A 16562-nucleotide genomic window follows, 5' to 3' on the forward strand; every position below is an offset into this window, starting at 1 on the left:
CACTCTGCCCTGCTTTCCAGCCTTCCATCACTAGTCTTCAGCCTCAAGAGTTAGCATGTACATGCCAATGCTCAACCAGATTGCTTCATACTGAAAGTAATGAATTTCCTTAGGGTCTTCATTCTCCTCTTTGGTTCCAGAGACTAGTACTTAAGCTGGCTGCTCCATGGGGTGGACTTTTCCCCCGGACTCCAAATAACAGCTAGAGATCTGCATGGTAGTCCCGTTCAGTGGTTTCACAGTTGTCACAACCCTTCAGGATGATAAACTTGGGACTGAAAGAAATCAATCAAACAGACAGTAGTGTTTGGAATCCGGTGGGGTACTGTATGAAAGTCTGTGTTAGCACAGGGTTTAATCCAGGTTCTTCTGGATTAAAATTCAAGTCATGCTTCACCCTTAAACTCCAAAGGATACCCACAGATTTTCTTGATTGGCTCTCGTTCATGTCTTGCAATTTGTGCATACATTCAGTAGTTCATTTATGGATTAAAATCCCATCTCCCAGAACCATGTTGTGGTTTATTTGTTGTTGGCTTGTCATACGGTCTGTCCCACTTTTGTGGTTTATAGACCCCGCAGCTTATGGCCGGTGCAGCGCATGAATTCGGCGAACTGTGGCTTTTGATTGCAGGCACGTCCGTAACACTGAAGCAGTGTTCCCACAACTGTTTCAACCTGGCTGCTGAAACCGTCTCGATCGCACTATGAATTGCATCATGAACGCATCAAATCGGCAAGGTTTATGCACTTCTCCGGGCCACAAAAGAACAAAATTAGAACAGCCCAAGTTCAGCACATTGTGCAGCTGCAGCTGTTGCGTTTGTATCTGGTTAGGGATGTGGTGTGGCAGTGTTTGAGTAATGCTCTCTTCCTCGGACTTTTAACGCAGCCTTGTACGATCAGCCAGATCTGTGTGGTTGTCAGCCACTTCCACAGGGAACTCATGCAGGGCTGCAATGCACAGGAGCAGCGTCATGCTCTTCCAGAAATAAAGCAGCTTCGCCCTGGCCGAAGATCTTGAGAGAGCTAACTCGGGAAAGTGGCAGCTATGCGCACAGGTTTAGGCTCTTGAAACGACAGGACCATGGAGAGCTCATTGCAGGCAACACATGGGCTGGGCGGATTTTCTTGCTTCAGCATTGGCTGGCAACCAAAGGAGGTGGCTAGTCATGCTGATCCCTTAGTGCCACTCCTGGTCCTGCTGATCGGACATTTGAAAAGCAGGTGGCCCTCACTGAACTTCCAAGCCCCTGTGTGGCTGGGAAGCTGCAGAGGTACAGAAGCATCCTCCCAACATTTGAGCTTTCAGATAATAGGTGAGGCACATCCACAGTCTGGGAAGGCCGTAAAGGCGGGTTGAAGGCTTCCCCAAATAAAGGTAGTCCTTGTTTAGTGACCATAGTTGGAACCAGCAACTCAGTCGTTAAGTGAAGTGAAACCACGACTGGGCTTACGGTCTTGCTTCAGCTTTCCTTTGCTCTGCAGACCTGCAAAAGTCATAAATGTGAGGATTGGTCGCCAAGTTACTTTTTCATCACCGTCGTAACTGCAAACGGTTGCTAAGCAAGGCAGTCGCTAAACAGGGCCTACCCGTAAGGGGGATGTGGGGTTCATTGTCTTCTGAGTCCTCCTCAGGGTTTTGCTGGCATTCTTGCTCTGTGGGCATGAGGACTTCCCTCTTGCTGGCTCCACGGTGATGCCCACCTTGCCTGTAGAAGGTCCCACAATCCCCTGCTGATGGTGATAATCGTCAAAGCCACGGCTGTCCGGGAGAACTGGTTACGTGGAAACCGACCACGGTGGACTCTGCAGCCCCACGGCCTTAGCAAGATGGATTACGATTGGGGCGGATCGATTTCCGGACTGTAGCCTCGGGGGGGGGGGTCAGCGGCAGACGTCAGGAAAGCCGCGTGAATATATTTGTGTGTGCCTGCCAACTGTCGGGGAATGTTGAAGAGAAGTCTGACAAGGGAGGAGGGCTCTTGTGTATCCTCACCCCATTCAGTGGCGTAGTGGTGGCTTCCTCTGTCGCCAGTTGCGATGTTGGCTTGGCAGAACGGGGTGACTCATACTGGCTCACGGCAAACAAAAAGAAAAACCAGGAAGGAAGAAAGAAGCATAAATCCTTTTGAAATAATAATAATAATAATAATAATAATAATAATAATAATAGCCTTCCTATTTTGCTCCTTCCTCCTGAGAAGCAGCACAAGGGAAAATGCACCATTTGGGGCTGATTGCGTGTTTCCGTTAGACTGACGACAGGGAACGCGGTGGTAGCTGAGTCGTCTTTTGTCATGGCTAGTTTCCAGACCGGTCAAGATTCAGGAGACCGTTGTGTCAACAGCTAGTTGCAGTGTCCTCTGTTGTTAGTGAAAAGAGCTGCCTCCTCACTGGATGACAGGAAGGCTGTTGGAAAGAAAATCAGAAAAGTTCCCAGCCAGATGTGCACGGGGTATAGTGGTTCTCTGTAGGAAGTAGTTCAGTTGCTGGAGTTCTTTAATTCCACCCCATTCTTTTCCATAAATCATGTTGAAGAAGACTCTGAGAACAGTAATGGGAAAGAATCCCTTTGGATTTAGGCAGCTGCTGAAGAATTTGACATTCTTCCCCATGTCATTCTCCCATTTTATATTCTGTTATCTTGGGATACCAGGCCTTGAATTCACTCATTTGTTTCCATAAGCCAAGATACCCACACTTCTGGTTAGGAAAATCAAGACCAGTGCAAGTGCGCCACTTCCTCTCTCTTGCTCCCTGGGTGAACAGTTGGGATGGTCAGAAGTCATTTTATTCTCTTTTATTAGTAATTGGGGATTATCCAAAGTGTCTTGCATATGATGTTGAGGTGGGATATGGATGTTTATAAGGAAAAACCACATAAATAAATAAAATATTCATGGGTAATAAGCAGCAGGTATCTTTTGAAGCCTAAACGGATTAGCCCGTTGCATTATTAGCTTTATCAAGAGGTTATCCAGGGGGTCCCCTTCATTATGGATCCTCACTGCCTGCTTTTAATGAAAGCATTAAAAAGAGGCACTCCCAACCAGCCGAAGCACCTGAAAAGCCAGAGGTAACAATGGGAATTCTTTTCCTTCGTTCCTTCAAAAGCGGATTTGCTTACTCCAAAGTAGTTTTCCCCAACCAGCTCCCTCCAGGAGTCCTATCCTAATCCCATCTGTCATGGCCCATGGTTGCAGGGGCTGTGAATGATTGGGGATTACGATCCAGCAGATCTGGAGGAAGCTGACTATAAGGCAACGCTAATTTTTCAGTCTGCGTGAGATCTTTCCATAAGTCTAGCAAGTCACTTCCTCTCCTAGCCTGGATGAAGAATGAGTGCAATTCCTAAAGAGAAAACATGGTTCTTTTGAAAAACAAGCTGCAAAGTGACCTTTGGCCTCTGAGGTCACAGAGGGGGATCCGAAGAATTATTTTCTGCGCTGTCTCTCGTTCCTCCTGCAGTCTCTGCAGGATCATGCTTTAAACAAAGGCTAGACTCTCTCTTCCTTTGCCTTGATGACCATCTCTTCTGGCCACGGACCCCAAGTCTCATTCCATTTCAGTGACACAATCTATTCCAGGCATCCAGGATCTGAAAGGAAGGACGCCCACAGATACGCATTCCTTCTCCAGGTGCTGTCTTCCCATTGTGGAATCTGCTGTGGCAAGCTTGCCAAAATCATATCTTCAAAGCCTTCCAGAAGAATTAAATCATCAGATCATAGAACCCTGGAACTGAAGAGGCCATTGAGATCATCTAAGCCTGTGTTTCTCAACCTCGGCAACTTTAAGATGGGTGGACTCCAACTCCCAGAATTCCCCAACCAGCATCTGGGGAAGTCCACCTATCTTCAAGTTGCTGCGGTTGAGAAACACTGATCTAAACCAACCCCGTGCAATGTGCAGGGAAATTTTTCTTATCTCCCCCACCCTTGACTGAAGGGACTATGCATTGGCTTGATTGGGAATTGTAAACCACCCTCCCTGTGGTGTGGATTCTTGAGAGTGTCTTGCAAAGGAAGCCCTTGAATTCAAGCGCCCCTTATCTGCCGTGCTTACCCAGCCCATCAGAGTCCTTGCCAAAAGGAGATGCCACCGGAGGCCTTACCTCTTCCCTTCCTGCCTGCCTGCCTTCATCTCGTTCTCTCCAGAATCCATAAAAAGCCAGCTCCCCAATGAAGCTTCTGCACGCTCCAAGGATTCTTTCCCAAAGTTTAAAACACGTGGAAGGAACTGCAGTAAAGGGTGTGTTGCAAAGTTTCCCCACTACCTTTTCTGCACCAGCGAAATGACTTTGCACAGGCGACAACCGAGTGCTCTCAGAAGAAAGAAACTCTTAAGCAGGAGAAGATGTAGTGGCTATTAACCTCAGGTTAAGTGGTGAGCTGTCATTCCTTTGTCTTGGCACCAATGTTCCTTCCCTACATTTCCACCTCAGTGTTCTTCAAAGCAACCGAGAGCCCTATTTATAGAAAGGAGCATCAATGTTAGGGCATCTTCCTTAAAGGTTCATTCTCCTGTACGGCATTCGATAGCCGAAGCATACCTTTCCCCAGAATTCCTCCTTACCACCCCTCAAATTTTCAGACTGCCCGAGAGAAGAAAAGCACCGAAGGAAATCCTCCCTGTCGTGCCTCTGCATGAGTTTGGATTCAAAATAACCAGTTTCTCCGGACCAGGGAATCCTGCAGAGGTGCAGCCTGCAGCCTCTTCCCTTAAGGGCATAGAATCGATGTGGTGGCGATGGAGTGATTCAGTAATATATACCCGTAAAAAATGCTGCTAATTCAGTGGCTCAGGTAGATGTGATTAAGGAGGCAAATGCGTCAGGCAGAGACCAAATAACTATTAGTATCTCTGAAAGATTCTTCTCCTCTATTTTTGATGGAGAGCCGAAGGAGTGTAAGTGCTTATGTGAATGGAGAGGGTTATTCCCTCCCTACCTCTTGTGTTGCAGTGCTGCAACAATCTTGACTTGAGTTAAGGGTGCTTCAGTCTTTGGGCCGTTTCAGCCTCTTTCAGGTTTATTGGAAAAAGGAGGACAGAAGCTAAACATAGCTCTTGGGGGTTGGGATTTGTGCGGAAGAAAAGCTGCTGGTGGTTACTTATTAGCTGCAATGTGTGATTTCTTCAGAATATAGATAGAAGCAGCTATATATGTGAAATTCCCATCTCCTCTCCCACCTGTGTTTGGCAGGAAGGCTGTAACAAAGCCTTTTGGGGAATGTGTTTCTCCACTCTTCATGTGGCTAGGAAGGAGGAAGAACAGGAAGGTGAAAGAACCATTTTGGATCTAGGGATGGGGCTCCTTTGACTGGACTTCACATGGGACTCGGCATCCTCTCCTGTTGTCCTTCCATTCTGTGCTAGGCAGTTTCTGCACATGGAGTCCTGCTTGCCTGCCTTCCTCTATCTTAGGATCCATGTTACTCTCTCGGCAACTGGAAGGAATTCCATAGCTCACTTTTTACAGAACAGATTTCATGGAATCACAGAATCCTCGGGTTAGAAGGGGACTTGGAGGTCTTCTAGTCCTGCCCCCTGCCCAGGGCAGGAATCCGCAGACCATCAAATGGCTGGCTTCTTGGAAACCTCCCACAATGGAGCCCCCACATCCCCAGAAGGCACTTTGAAGAGACGTACATTAGGCACCTAAACTGAGTTCTTCCTATTGAGCGAGGCCCCATCAACGTCTGAATAGTTAAAGGGGTCCTCCATATTTAAAAGCAGGATATCCCTCAACGCCAGGCCTCAGGGAATGAGCTAGAGAGAAGAACTGTAGCTTCCATGCCCAACTTCGTCTCTTCTTAGAAAACTGGAGGCATGGTTGGAAGGAAGGTACAGTGTCTCTCCAATGTCTTGAGACTACAACTTCCCAAATGCTCAGCATGGCCAGTAGCTAAAGGGATTATCTATCTGAACCGAGAGGAGTCTCCCTCTGTCGTTGTAAGGATTGCCTATCCTAAAACACTGTACATTGCACACTGAAACAGTGAACGTGACAGTTGTGGTTATTGTCCCCAGCACCTTCCCAACAGTCATTTATTAGAGCTGTTCCTGGTAAATGGGGGAAAGGCACCTACTTGCAAAAAGGAGCTGTGTGAAAAAGTGTGGTAAAACCAGGATGGAGTGTCACGACCCTCAGCTTCTCCCAGGGTCTGAAAAAAGATGGTCTACCCAGTTCCAGTAGAGAAGAAACTGGTCCAAGGCCTCTGAGCAATGTTGGTGGCCTCACCTACCCTCCATCAAAATGTCCCATAAGGCTCCAGGGCAATGTTTTTGTCGTAGGCATGGTGGAAATTTAACAGCTGCTCCAGATTTAGCTCTCCCTGCCCCACAGCCCCACCAGGACAGCCAGCCAAAGGGGCCCAGCTGGTGCTGCTCCTGATGACAACGAACAGCAGGCCTAAGTTAGGGATTTGGCGGGGAAGTCTCAGCTTGGGCATAGCTTCCATGTTGTTTGGATCAAGCGCAGCCAGCACAGGGAGGAGAACAAAGGCAAAACTGAGAATGTCCCAGGTGGAAGCAGGAGGAACGCCGTGAAAATTGGCCCAATCCTTTGCCTGACTGCACGGGGGCTGTCTCCCCAGACCCTGCTGTGCAACTTAACTGCCCCCTCCCTTAAGGAGACACCAGGGTCCATCCAACCTTTGGGACAAGGGAAGGAAGGCAGAAATATTTCTACATGTTACCATCCAGCTCTCCGATCCGAGCCTGGCTGGCGGGCCATCAATGCCAAGGACCAGCTGTTCAGTCCCTAGGTCACTTCCACTCTCTTGTCCCCTGCTGGTTCCCCCATCTGTCCCCTTCTGGTACCACTTGTTCTGGAGTGGCACTCCTCCCTCCCCCCACCTTCCTTTGCCATGGTAACGCGGCACAGAGCTTAAGTGCTTCCGAGAGGCAGAATGCAAGGATTGTTTTCTTGAGCAAATGGCCGTTCCTCCATCAGGAAAGACAGTGCCAGATCCCCATGGAGCAAAACTCCCTCAGATGCATCTGTAACATTTAACCTCCCCCCACACCTCTTCCTGTCTTCCCATTCTCTTTTCCTTAGCTTGGTGTCAACAGCATCAGCATCAACTGCCTCTTCTCGTTTTTAAGGAAGATCAAATGGAAGCCTTCCAGATTTGCTGATGGCCCAACGTGGGCCATGTCCCTCCCGTGCTGCAAGAGTGTTCGGGTTGTTACGATTATTATTATTTTAATTTAGAGCCTTGGACCAGGTTAGACTTCTTGTCTGTTTAGTTCAGGGTTGTTGCTTGGATTGGCAGCGTCTCTTCCAAGATCTGGAGCAGAGAGAGGCCTTCTCCATCTCCTGGTCCTTTGGAGATGCCAATTGGGCTAAACTTGGGATCTGTCACATACCACGTAGCATTCACATAGGAATGGTTTTCTTTTTGCTTGGAGGTAGGTAGATGTGTTGTATCTTTATTGCAGATTTGCATAACAGTCTTGGCACCCATGTGGCAAAGTTATATATTTTGGGTTCCACATCTTCCTGATCCGAACTCTCTTGGTGACTGGTCCCAATTCTTGGGCAAGCTTAAGCTGTGTGGATGGGAAGGGCATGGTGTGTAAGCCGAAAGAGCAGCCAGAAAGCTTGTAGATTAATTGGGGAGCACCAGCTGATCCAAGTGTGAACCAACCCAATGGTAAAGCTGCTCTACCTGGACTCCTGCAGTTCCCTCCTTTGACCAGATTCTGCTGGGGGCGCTCAGTTTCAATTGGCTTCCTGAATTCCAAACCAGTTTGGAATCCAGCCCAGAATCTGAAAGAGACAGAAAGAAATGAAAGCTGCTTCTTTGCTCTTTTCGCACTTCCCCATCCTCCCCGCCCTGGTGCCTTTTAATTTAAAAACGTATTTCTTAATGTGTGTCACGCCGTTCCCTCTGCTTTCCCACTGCGGAGAGTTCCTTCAGGGCATTCTGCTCCTCCCAGTTGGGTTTTATTTTCAGCAAGGGGTGGGAGGCAGCGTTGGTGGGGGTGGGTAGCAAGAGGCAGGGTGGATCAGGAGCTGGTTGTTAAAGGGAAGCTGAGCCACCGCAACCTCGGTGCAGCTCTGCCTCCCGACTTCTGTTGCTCCTGCCCTTCCCCTTCCCCATAGGCACCCCCCTCCCCAGTTTTTCCCTCACCCCCCCTTTTCTCCCTCTCCTGCTGATTAATGCTGATGATTAAGAGCCAGCCAGTCTGTCAACCAAGCCCCCCCCCCAACCTTGGAGCCTTCATTACAACCAGAATTATGACAAATGGCTGAACATGGCACAGCGTCTGTGTGATTGTTAACAGTGATTTAGACTCACCACCATAGCTACGTCCGGTTTGGCAGGCCTATTGCACTGCCAAGAGCTCCATCAACTCCAAATTAAGCTACTTGGAGCTAGCTTAGCCTCCAGGGTTTTCTTAAGTTCCAACCCTTCACGATGAAAACCCAGTTGTTGTTTTTCTTGCCTACCACAGCCAACTCTTCTCGCCACCCCTCTGTCTGTGGTCCAGGGAAACATCCTTAAACCTTTTGGCTAGCACTTTCTCTGCATTAGCTCCCAAGAGCCCGGAAGCGAAGATTTGCTAAGCCACCTCTTTTTCAGTCCATGTGCAAAATGCCTTGGCTCACATATAGTATTTGCAGTCTGAAATGTCAGCATTGGACAGACAAGAGGAGGTTAGGCCCATTCCTGACTAAGACGGATGGAGTTGTAAGCTAAGACTTAAGGGCTCTCTCTCTCTCTCTCTCTCAAAATATCTGCCTAACAGAAGCCTAAAATGAATATCAGAAGTTGGCTTCCAGGTGGTATCTCAGAATGAAGGATTGAAGCTACTTGGGTATGAACTGTGTTCTTCAGAGGTTATTTCAGAGATGAAGTTTGATTTCTTCCCTCTTGGCCCAGACCAGACGATGTTGGGAAAAATATCCTGGTGCTAAAAGCAGATTGACAGTGGAACCAATTTCTAAAAGGATGCTGAATTCGGTCTTGCCAGAGGCCTTCAGGAAGGTGGAACAGATGCCTCCAACACCCTTCCGCACCTGCATTTTAGCTGGCTTTGGAGATGAATTTGAGATCACCAGTCACTGCAGGTAGAAGCTGCAAGCTGATCTTCTCTGGAATTAAGCCCGGATTTGAATGGGAGACCACACAGGAATCTTGGGGGTGTTGACTAGGCACTTGAAGCAGATCCCTCAGGAATGTCCTGACAAGCCACTTCTGTGCTATTGCCAAGAAAACAGCATTGAGGCGTCCATGTATTTAAGTTCAGCTTGAGCACACTTTACTGCTGCCTCTTCGCATTTTACTTTTTTCCACTAAAGGTGAATAAATCATGGTACCCCTGCAACAATGTGGGCTAGTAAAGTAAGATTGGTCACAAACCTAGTATGGAGAAGTCTTTAAAGCAGCCATAGAACGGACATCAATTCATGCCTTTCTGCCTGTGAACAAATCCCGCAGCAGTATGAGGCTTCTCGGAATCAATACTTGAAGAACGGCTTATCAGTCTCAATACCAAATAAATGTAAAGGCCACCCCTCACGGCTGCTTCGTTGCAACTTGCCTCAGGACTCCTGTGCAGTAATACGTGACCGCATGAAGGTTGTTTTCAGAAGTCTTTCAAAGATCCAGTCCTTCCAAGTAGGGGTGTCCCAGGATAGTTTATGGGCTCAAACCATGGAGATGTCCCAAATTTTTATTCCCTAGGTGCCCAAAGGGAATGTCCAAGTCGTTTTTGAATCCACCATGCGTGTCCAACCTCAGTTAAATGTGAAAAGGTGAGGAAACTCCTTGATAATTTTTGTCCTCTCTGTTAGGATGTGAGAGGAACATTGAAGCAAGCTATTTTCAAACAACTGGTATCATGTTTGGTGGCCCTGTTTGGAAACCATACTTCAGCTCTGTCAAGGAAAGTATAAACAGGCCTTTTGGCTGTGCAGACTAGCTTTCATGATAGGACCAGACAAGCTTGGATATCTTCAAGTCACCGTTGTTTCCTCCTGAACAAGAAACAAGGGCCACAGCTTTAGAAGAAGGCATTATATCATGTCTGAAGCTGTACTGACATTCCAGCTTTTTCCAAAGCTGGCTGAAGTGGGCCAATATAGTTAATCAGAGGCTTCACACTGAGGAAGAAAGGCAAAGGGGTTAAATGCATCTGGGAGAAGCTGGGATAAGATCACTCAGATGGTCTCGGCATGGTCAATCCAACAGTCATAGTAACAGACTATTTGATTGGTTTGCAAACAGCAGGGTAGTTTTTTCCGTGCGCATGGGTGTTGCCAATTAACTTGAGTGTTCCTTTTGAAACTCCATACTGTCTGAATTTAGAGACTTTTCTCACCTTGCCAAACCCACGTGAGATGTACAGCCTCTGGTCAAAAATCTAGAATATCCCAAATTCATCGCAACCCAGGGACCCCAGTGCCAGGATCCAAAGGATACACTGAAGTACGAAGAAGGGAAGACACAGGCCCCTGGTAATTTCTCGTGTAATCTGTATTTGTTTTCCCAAGCCTTCTACTATATTTAAACCAGGCTGTCTCCTGCTGCTCCCCCAAAGCTTGGAAAAACTACTGGGGACCTTCATCCATCCTTGCACAAGCCTGGGGTGATGCAATTAATATTGATGGAAGGGAAGGAGGGGCTGGTGGGGAGGAGGGACTGAGCGCCCAAGTGCACCAGTTGGATCTGCTGTCTCACGGATCTCCATGGCAACATGCACCTCGGCTTCATGCAGAATTTATATCGGCTTTTCCTTTCCTGTCCATGCAATTCCCCTCTTCCCCATCACTAGTTCCCGGCATCCCGTAGTGATTTAAATATATATTAGATACCCTTTGCAAACTTTCTGGAGGAATAAGATTCCACCGTCTTCAAGGCCTCCCCAAATTTTTAGCTTTGCCTGGAGATGAGTTGTGTTGTAATCTTTGGGAAGGAAAATGTGGGGTGCGGAGTCTGGAAACCTGGACCCTTCAGCCTCTCAGTGCTTGACGATGGAAGATTATGTCCATCGTTGATTGATGCTGAATGAAGAGGAAAGCACCACTGGGAGAGAAGAAAGAGGTGGGGAGCTAGTCCCTTCAAGCCGGCCGAGAAAGTTTTTGCCCAGACGATGAACACAAACCGACTTTTCTAGCTCCCAGCACACTAGAGGCCTAAAGATCGCATATTGGATTCCTCAACCAGATTGAGTCAGATGCGGGGAGCCACCTCAGAAAAGATTTGGTTGCATCAGCCCATCAAAGAACCGGATAATGGAGTTTTTGAATGCTGCCGAAAGAACACTCTTTCATATCTTTGAGCATTTCTTTTAAAAACATCAGCAACCCCCTTAGGTTGCCCCCCCTTCTTCCCGCTTGAGATGAGGTTATCTTAGGATAGCCTTCAGGCACTCATCTCCAAATGTGGGCTGTACTAAAAAGGAAAGAAAATCATTGGTGTGGGGAAACATTTTCACACCTCAAGTGAAAATACAAAATAGCACCCCGGACTTGAGCTATTATAAACACTAAGATTAAAAAAAAAAAAAAAAAAAACAGCCTACCAACCCAGAAAACGTTGCTGGGGCTGGGGGCATTTAAATACCGTTTTCACAGTTACATTTTCCATCAGAGTCTGAGAAGCATAAGTTTGACTACAGATGTCCCCCTTGGAGATGCTGAGTCCCAGACACAACTGCAGCTTCCAGAAACTTTTTGGAGAAAGAGATTGGCTGCAAAGCTGATTCAGGTCCACAGTGACAGCAACATCCAGAGACGGGCAGGATTCATCTCATGCCAAGACGTTGACTATTTGACTCTATTTTTGAATAAACCACAGTTGACCCAGCATCCTGGTTTACAAATCAACCATGCCAGTCCATACGTAGAAGCTGGTGGCAGGGTAAAGCCGAAGCCCGCTATCTTCGAAGTCCCCCCATTCATCACACTTCCTAAACATTTTCCCACGAACTCCTTCCCATTTTTCATTCTGGCGGAGAAATTACAGGCGCCCTCTTCATTTTGGTGCCAACTGTGTGGCTGCCACGGTGTTCGGACACCAGGGTGGCTGGCTAGCGAGCGTTTAGGAGTTATTTTTATATCCCTCAGATGCTGCTGATCTAATGTCCGTGCTGCCTTGCTGTTGCTTTTAATTTAATTTGTACTGAACGTTTGTGTCTTTATGTTTTGCCCAGGGTCCCTGCTAGCAGCCAAAGAGTGGGTGTGCTTTTTCAACAAGTAAGACAAGCAAAGCGTCCTCTGAGGTTGACTGGCCTTATTGTGTTAGTGCAGAGAGGAATATAGTCTTCGGGGTAACTTTAAATCTCTCGTTTTGCAAATGATGCAAATGCTTTTGTTCCCTTGGGAATCCTCCTTGGGTTATGCACAGTATGCAGACAGAGCTTGCCTTAAAGGCCATCAATAAGCGTTAGAAATAGAGAAAGCCCTCAGTTAGGGTGCTGTGTTTTCCTCACTGCAAAATTTCCCCAACCCCACCGGCAGTGCAGCTTTCTGTTTGGTTTTTCCTGAATACTTTGCCTCCAGACTCTTCTGCTATGAAACTTTACTTGTTTATTTTTTTTATGCAGAACAGATTTCCTCTTTCCTTCCACGTTGGGACCCTTGCAGGTACCGGGGGCTATAAAAACAACGTGGTGTTGTATAGAACTAAAGCAATGCACAGAACTATGAAGTGGAAGAAACAATGATATGAAAACATACACTTCCATTGGAAAACGAGGAGGAAGAAGAATTTACCCTTTATTTATTTGTTTGTTTCTTGGTTGGTTTGTTTTTCAGATTTCTGTTACCGCCCATCTCTCCCAAAGGGGGGACTCTGGGTGGTTTACAATAAAATCAAAATTAAAAGCGTATAAATTACAACATAACAGACCAATAAATAAAGATGAAATAGATATAAAATCCAAGAGGTGAAGATCTTATTTGTTGGGGAGAGATCTATGGCACTGGCCACCCCCAGGAAGAGCTGGTGTCCCTCCCACCCCAGGCGAGGCAGGTTTTCAAGTTCATCCAGAAGGCAATTTCATTGTGGGGTGGGCATGGGCACGTTTGTTTCTTATCAACCATCTTTCCAAGCCATCCAAGAACTGCATGTTCTCAGCAGCAGGTGGGCCACAAAAACATTAAAGTATGTTTGCATTCTCAGATCTATAAACTGAAGGGTCTATTTTCTGACGGAAAAAAGCGGCCCAAGAATTTCAGCTGTTGCAACCCCTATCAAATACTCAGCGTTTGGGGAAAGCAGGGAGAAGATTTTAAAACGCAGCCAGGTCAGTAGCTTCCCCACCAAAGGGAATAAAACATCAAAATGGTGAAGTTTTTTAAGGAGACACGTCATAGGAAGCCCGGAAGTTTGCAGTAGCTACTAGGTTCCAGGCCCACCCTCGTTTGCAATTAATACACCTTTCGCAATACATTTAGTCTTGCAACAAATGAACAATTCGACAGTTTTGTAGCCCTCTGTGAAAGAGCCCCCCCCCCAAGCAAAGTTCTGGTGGTTCCACTGTGAGAGTTAATCACTCCCCCCAAAAATACTCTTTGGCTGCCTCTTCTTTTGAGCCATGCATGTCCCGAAGGAAGCCCTCTGCTTTGAAAAGTGTTCATTTTTCCACCCCAGTGCTTCTGCTTTTGCAGGCTCTTAAAAAGATATGGAGCTAGGTAAATCCTACGCTCCTATTTCCCACCTGGGAGTTTTCATCGTAGTTCCTGCTGTGTTTTGCTGATTGTTTCTCTCCCCCAGCCTGAGTGGCGAGGGACAGGGTTATGTATGGCAGCGTGTACAGGTGTGATCTGTTGCACGTGGAAAGGGACACCCTGCAATAAACAAGTGAATGCCAGCTTTGAAAACAGCCCCGAAGCCCATCTCATTTGATCTGGAGGGCACTCTGCAGGTGCTTGAAGATACTCCTTCGTTCTTCATTTCCTGATTTACAGGGAAGTTTGCAGAGCTTTGGTTTTCATGCCAGTGTACCTAAGCGAGAGGACAACTGTAGATTTAGCCTTCTCCCCACCGGCCTCCAAGTTTCTGCAGTTAGCTTCTGAACATTCAACGCTATTTTCTGAGAAACCAGGCTTGCTGTAAAATCAGTCTCTGCGTTTCCAAATTCTGCCAGGCTGAGAAAGCGTTTGCTCATACTGTATTTTCCTATAATTGGTTGGCTTGAGGAGAAATAGCTGTGATGCTATTTCAGTAGAGTAAATCTGGCTGAACTGGGGAAAGTTTACTTCTGAGTAAATGCGTCCAGCCCCCAAACTGTTTGCCCCGCCCCTCCACCTTATCTGCTGAAGATAAGCTCTGCACAATTGCACGCCCTGTGCTCCAAGCCCCTTGCATGCAGATGGAGGTGAGGGATCTGCCAAAAAATCAAGAATGTGAGCAGGAGTGAGTGGCTGTAATTAAATCTGTCCTGGTTAAAACTGCGGTTGCAGAGCCCACTTAGAATTTCACAAAGCCATGTGCTTGCCCCCCTCTTAGATGAGCAAGGTTTCAGAGCTTTATATAGCTGCAAAACTTGGTTAGATGAGGGGTGCCTGCTGCATTCTTCTGTATGGGAGAGGATTTTTCTGTATCCAGCCGTGCTTTTTTTAAAGAGTCAGCTGATTCTTAGGCCAGTGGAGCTTGTGGTCCAACGTGTCCCCTTTCCTGCTGAAAAAGCCAACCGACAGTTAAAATTCTGCAGATGAGGGATCAGCGTTCCCCCATAAAGTTGCAGCCTCTACAAATTGCTTCTTCCCTTGTGATGCGTTTCCTGGTTGCCATTATTTCATGGGTTCCTGGCTGTTGCCTGCCTCCCAGTTTGGTGCTGTGTAGCGGGGCCATGGGTTTAAAATCGTGAAATTCTTGTCTGGCTGAGATTTTATACCCACCCCAGATGAGAAATTGGGACTTCTCCTTTGCGATGGGACCCTGCCCAGCTCCAAACGTGATTTCTGATTGAGACTAAGAAGGATTTACAGGTAGTCCTCGTTTAACGACCACAATTGAGACCAGAATTTTGGTTGCTAGGCGAAGCGGTTGTTGAGTGACTCTGACCTGATTTTGCCACCTTTTTGTGGCAGTTGCTAAGTGAACCATGTGGTCGTTAAACAAATCACATGGTTCCCCATTGATTTAGCTTGCCAGAAGCCGGCCAGGAAGGTCAAAAATTGCGATCACGTGATCATGGGATACTGCGATGGTCATGAATGCGAATTGGTTGCCAGGCACCCAAATCGTGATCACGTGACCGTGGGGACACTGCGACGGTCATAAGTGTGAGCACTGGGTCTAAGTCCGTTTTTTCAGCACTGTCGTTAAGTCTGAAAGGCCACTAAACTAAACGAATGGTCATTAAGTGAGGACTACCTGTACTTTGGAAAAACTCAGATGAAAACCATCTAAGGTACGTTCTTGAGAGGCTTCTCCGCTTTTGCCCCTGTATTTTATTCTCCAGTTATTTCTGGAAGACATGACTTGATTTGATTTTACTTTACTTCACTTTTGCTACTGTGCAAGAGATAAATTCAGTCTCCCCTCTCCCACCGTAGTTTCTTTTCTTAGGCCTGTTTGTACTTTTTTATTTATAGAGTGCCCAGATGCTTCATTCTTGCTGTTTTGCTTGTGTTATTAAGGGCCTTGTAAGAAGAACGTGTGCATGGGGGGCTGAGGTTTCCATGGGTCATTCAGCTTCATGATGCAATTGCTTTAAAGAGAGCGTGCCGCACCCTCGGAGTTTGTAGTGGCTTGGTTACTTGCTGTCGAAATGACCGTGATACTCTCTTCTTCCTTCCGGTCCCAGTTGGGGCAGGAGGAATGGGGGCTATGCCATTTTGCCAACTCTTCAGCGGTGAAGAGTTCAAAGTGACGGGCACTGATACCCAGCTCATTTTTTCCCCTCTCTGACTTGTCCTCCTTTGCCAAGGCTCCTTCCTCGGATCACAATTAACGTCTCCCACCCTGGGACAAGAATGGTCCAATAACGTCTTTTGTTCATAGAAACCCAGAATCCCACAGTTGGAAGGGAGCTGGGCCGCCTCGAAACGTGTGGACTTCAACTCCCAGAATTCCCCAGCCAGCATGGCCCCAAGAAGTCCACACACCTCGAAGTTGCCCAGGGAGCTGGAAACGGTGATCTCGTCCAAGCCCCTGCTCTATGCATCTCTGACAGATGGCCATCCAGCCTCTGCTGTCTGCTTTGTGCCAACAAGTCTGCCTGAGTCGGTATCCATATACTCCTAAGCAGTTGGCAGATCACTCAACATTGATTTATTTGTTCACTAAGTAGGAGGGGAAGTTATGAATTTGGGGGTAGGTGAAATGGAGTATTAAGCGTGCAGCTGATTGCTGAAGTGAGGCGGGTTCATTGTGTCACTCGAATTCCGAACCAGGGTGAGGAAGGGTCTGGGAGCAGATTTCCCCACCAGGGACAACCCCCCAACTCAGTGATGGGGTATGAAGTTCATTCAGTGAGCTGGATCACAGGGTCTTTACCACTCTCAGCATAGCACGCGTGCACACACACACACAGGCATTCTGCAGATAAAGCCCGCTTATTCTGACTTAAGTCCTTTGGAGAGCTTGGCTATGGTA

The 16562-nt window shown here is 47.2% G+C and overlaps 1 protein-coding gene across 1 annotated transcript in view; it reads left to right on the forward strand.

Annotated features, from left to right (window-relative positions):
• AGRN (agrin) overlaps positions 1-16562 on the forward strand; it is a 156929-nt gene that overhangs the window by 67177 nt on the left and 73190 nt on the right. The gene's annotated exons all lie outside the window — the stretch shown is intronic.

The sequence above is a fragment of the Candoia aspera genome, chromosome 18, assembly GCF_035149785.1.
Source record: "Candoia aspera isolate rCanAsp1 chromosome 18, rCanAsp1.hap2, whole genome shotgun sequence".
In the NCBI taxonomy this organism is placed as follows: Eukaryota; Metazoa; Chordata; class Lepidosauria; order Squamata; family Boidae; genus Candoia; species Candoia aspera.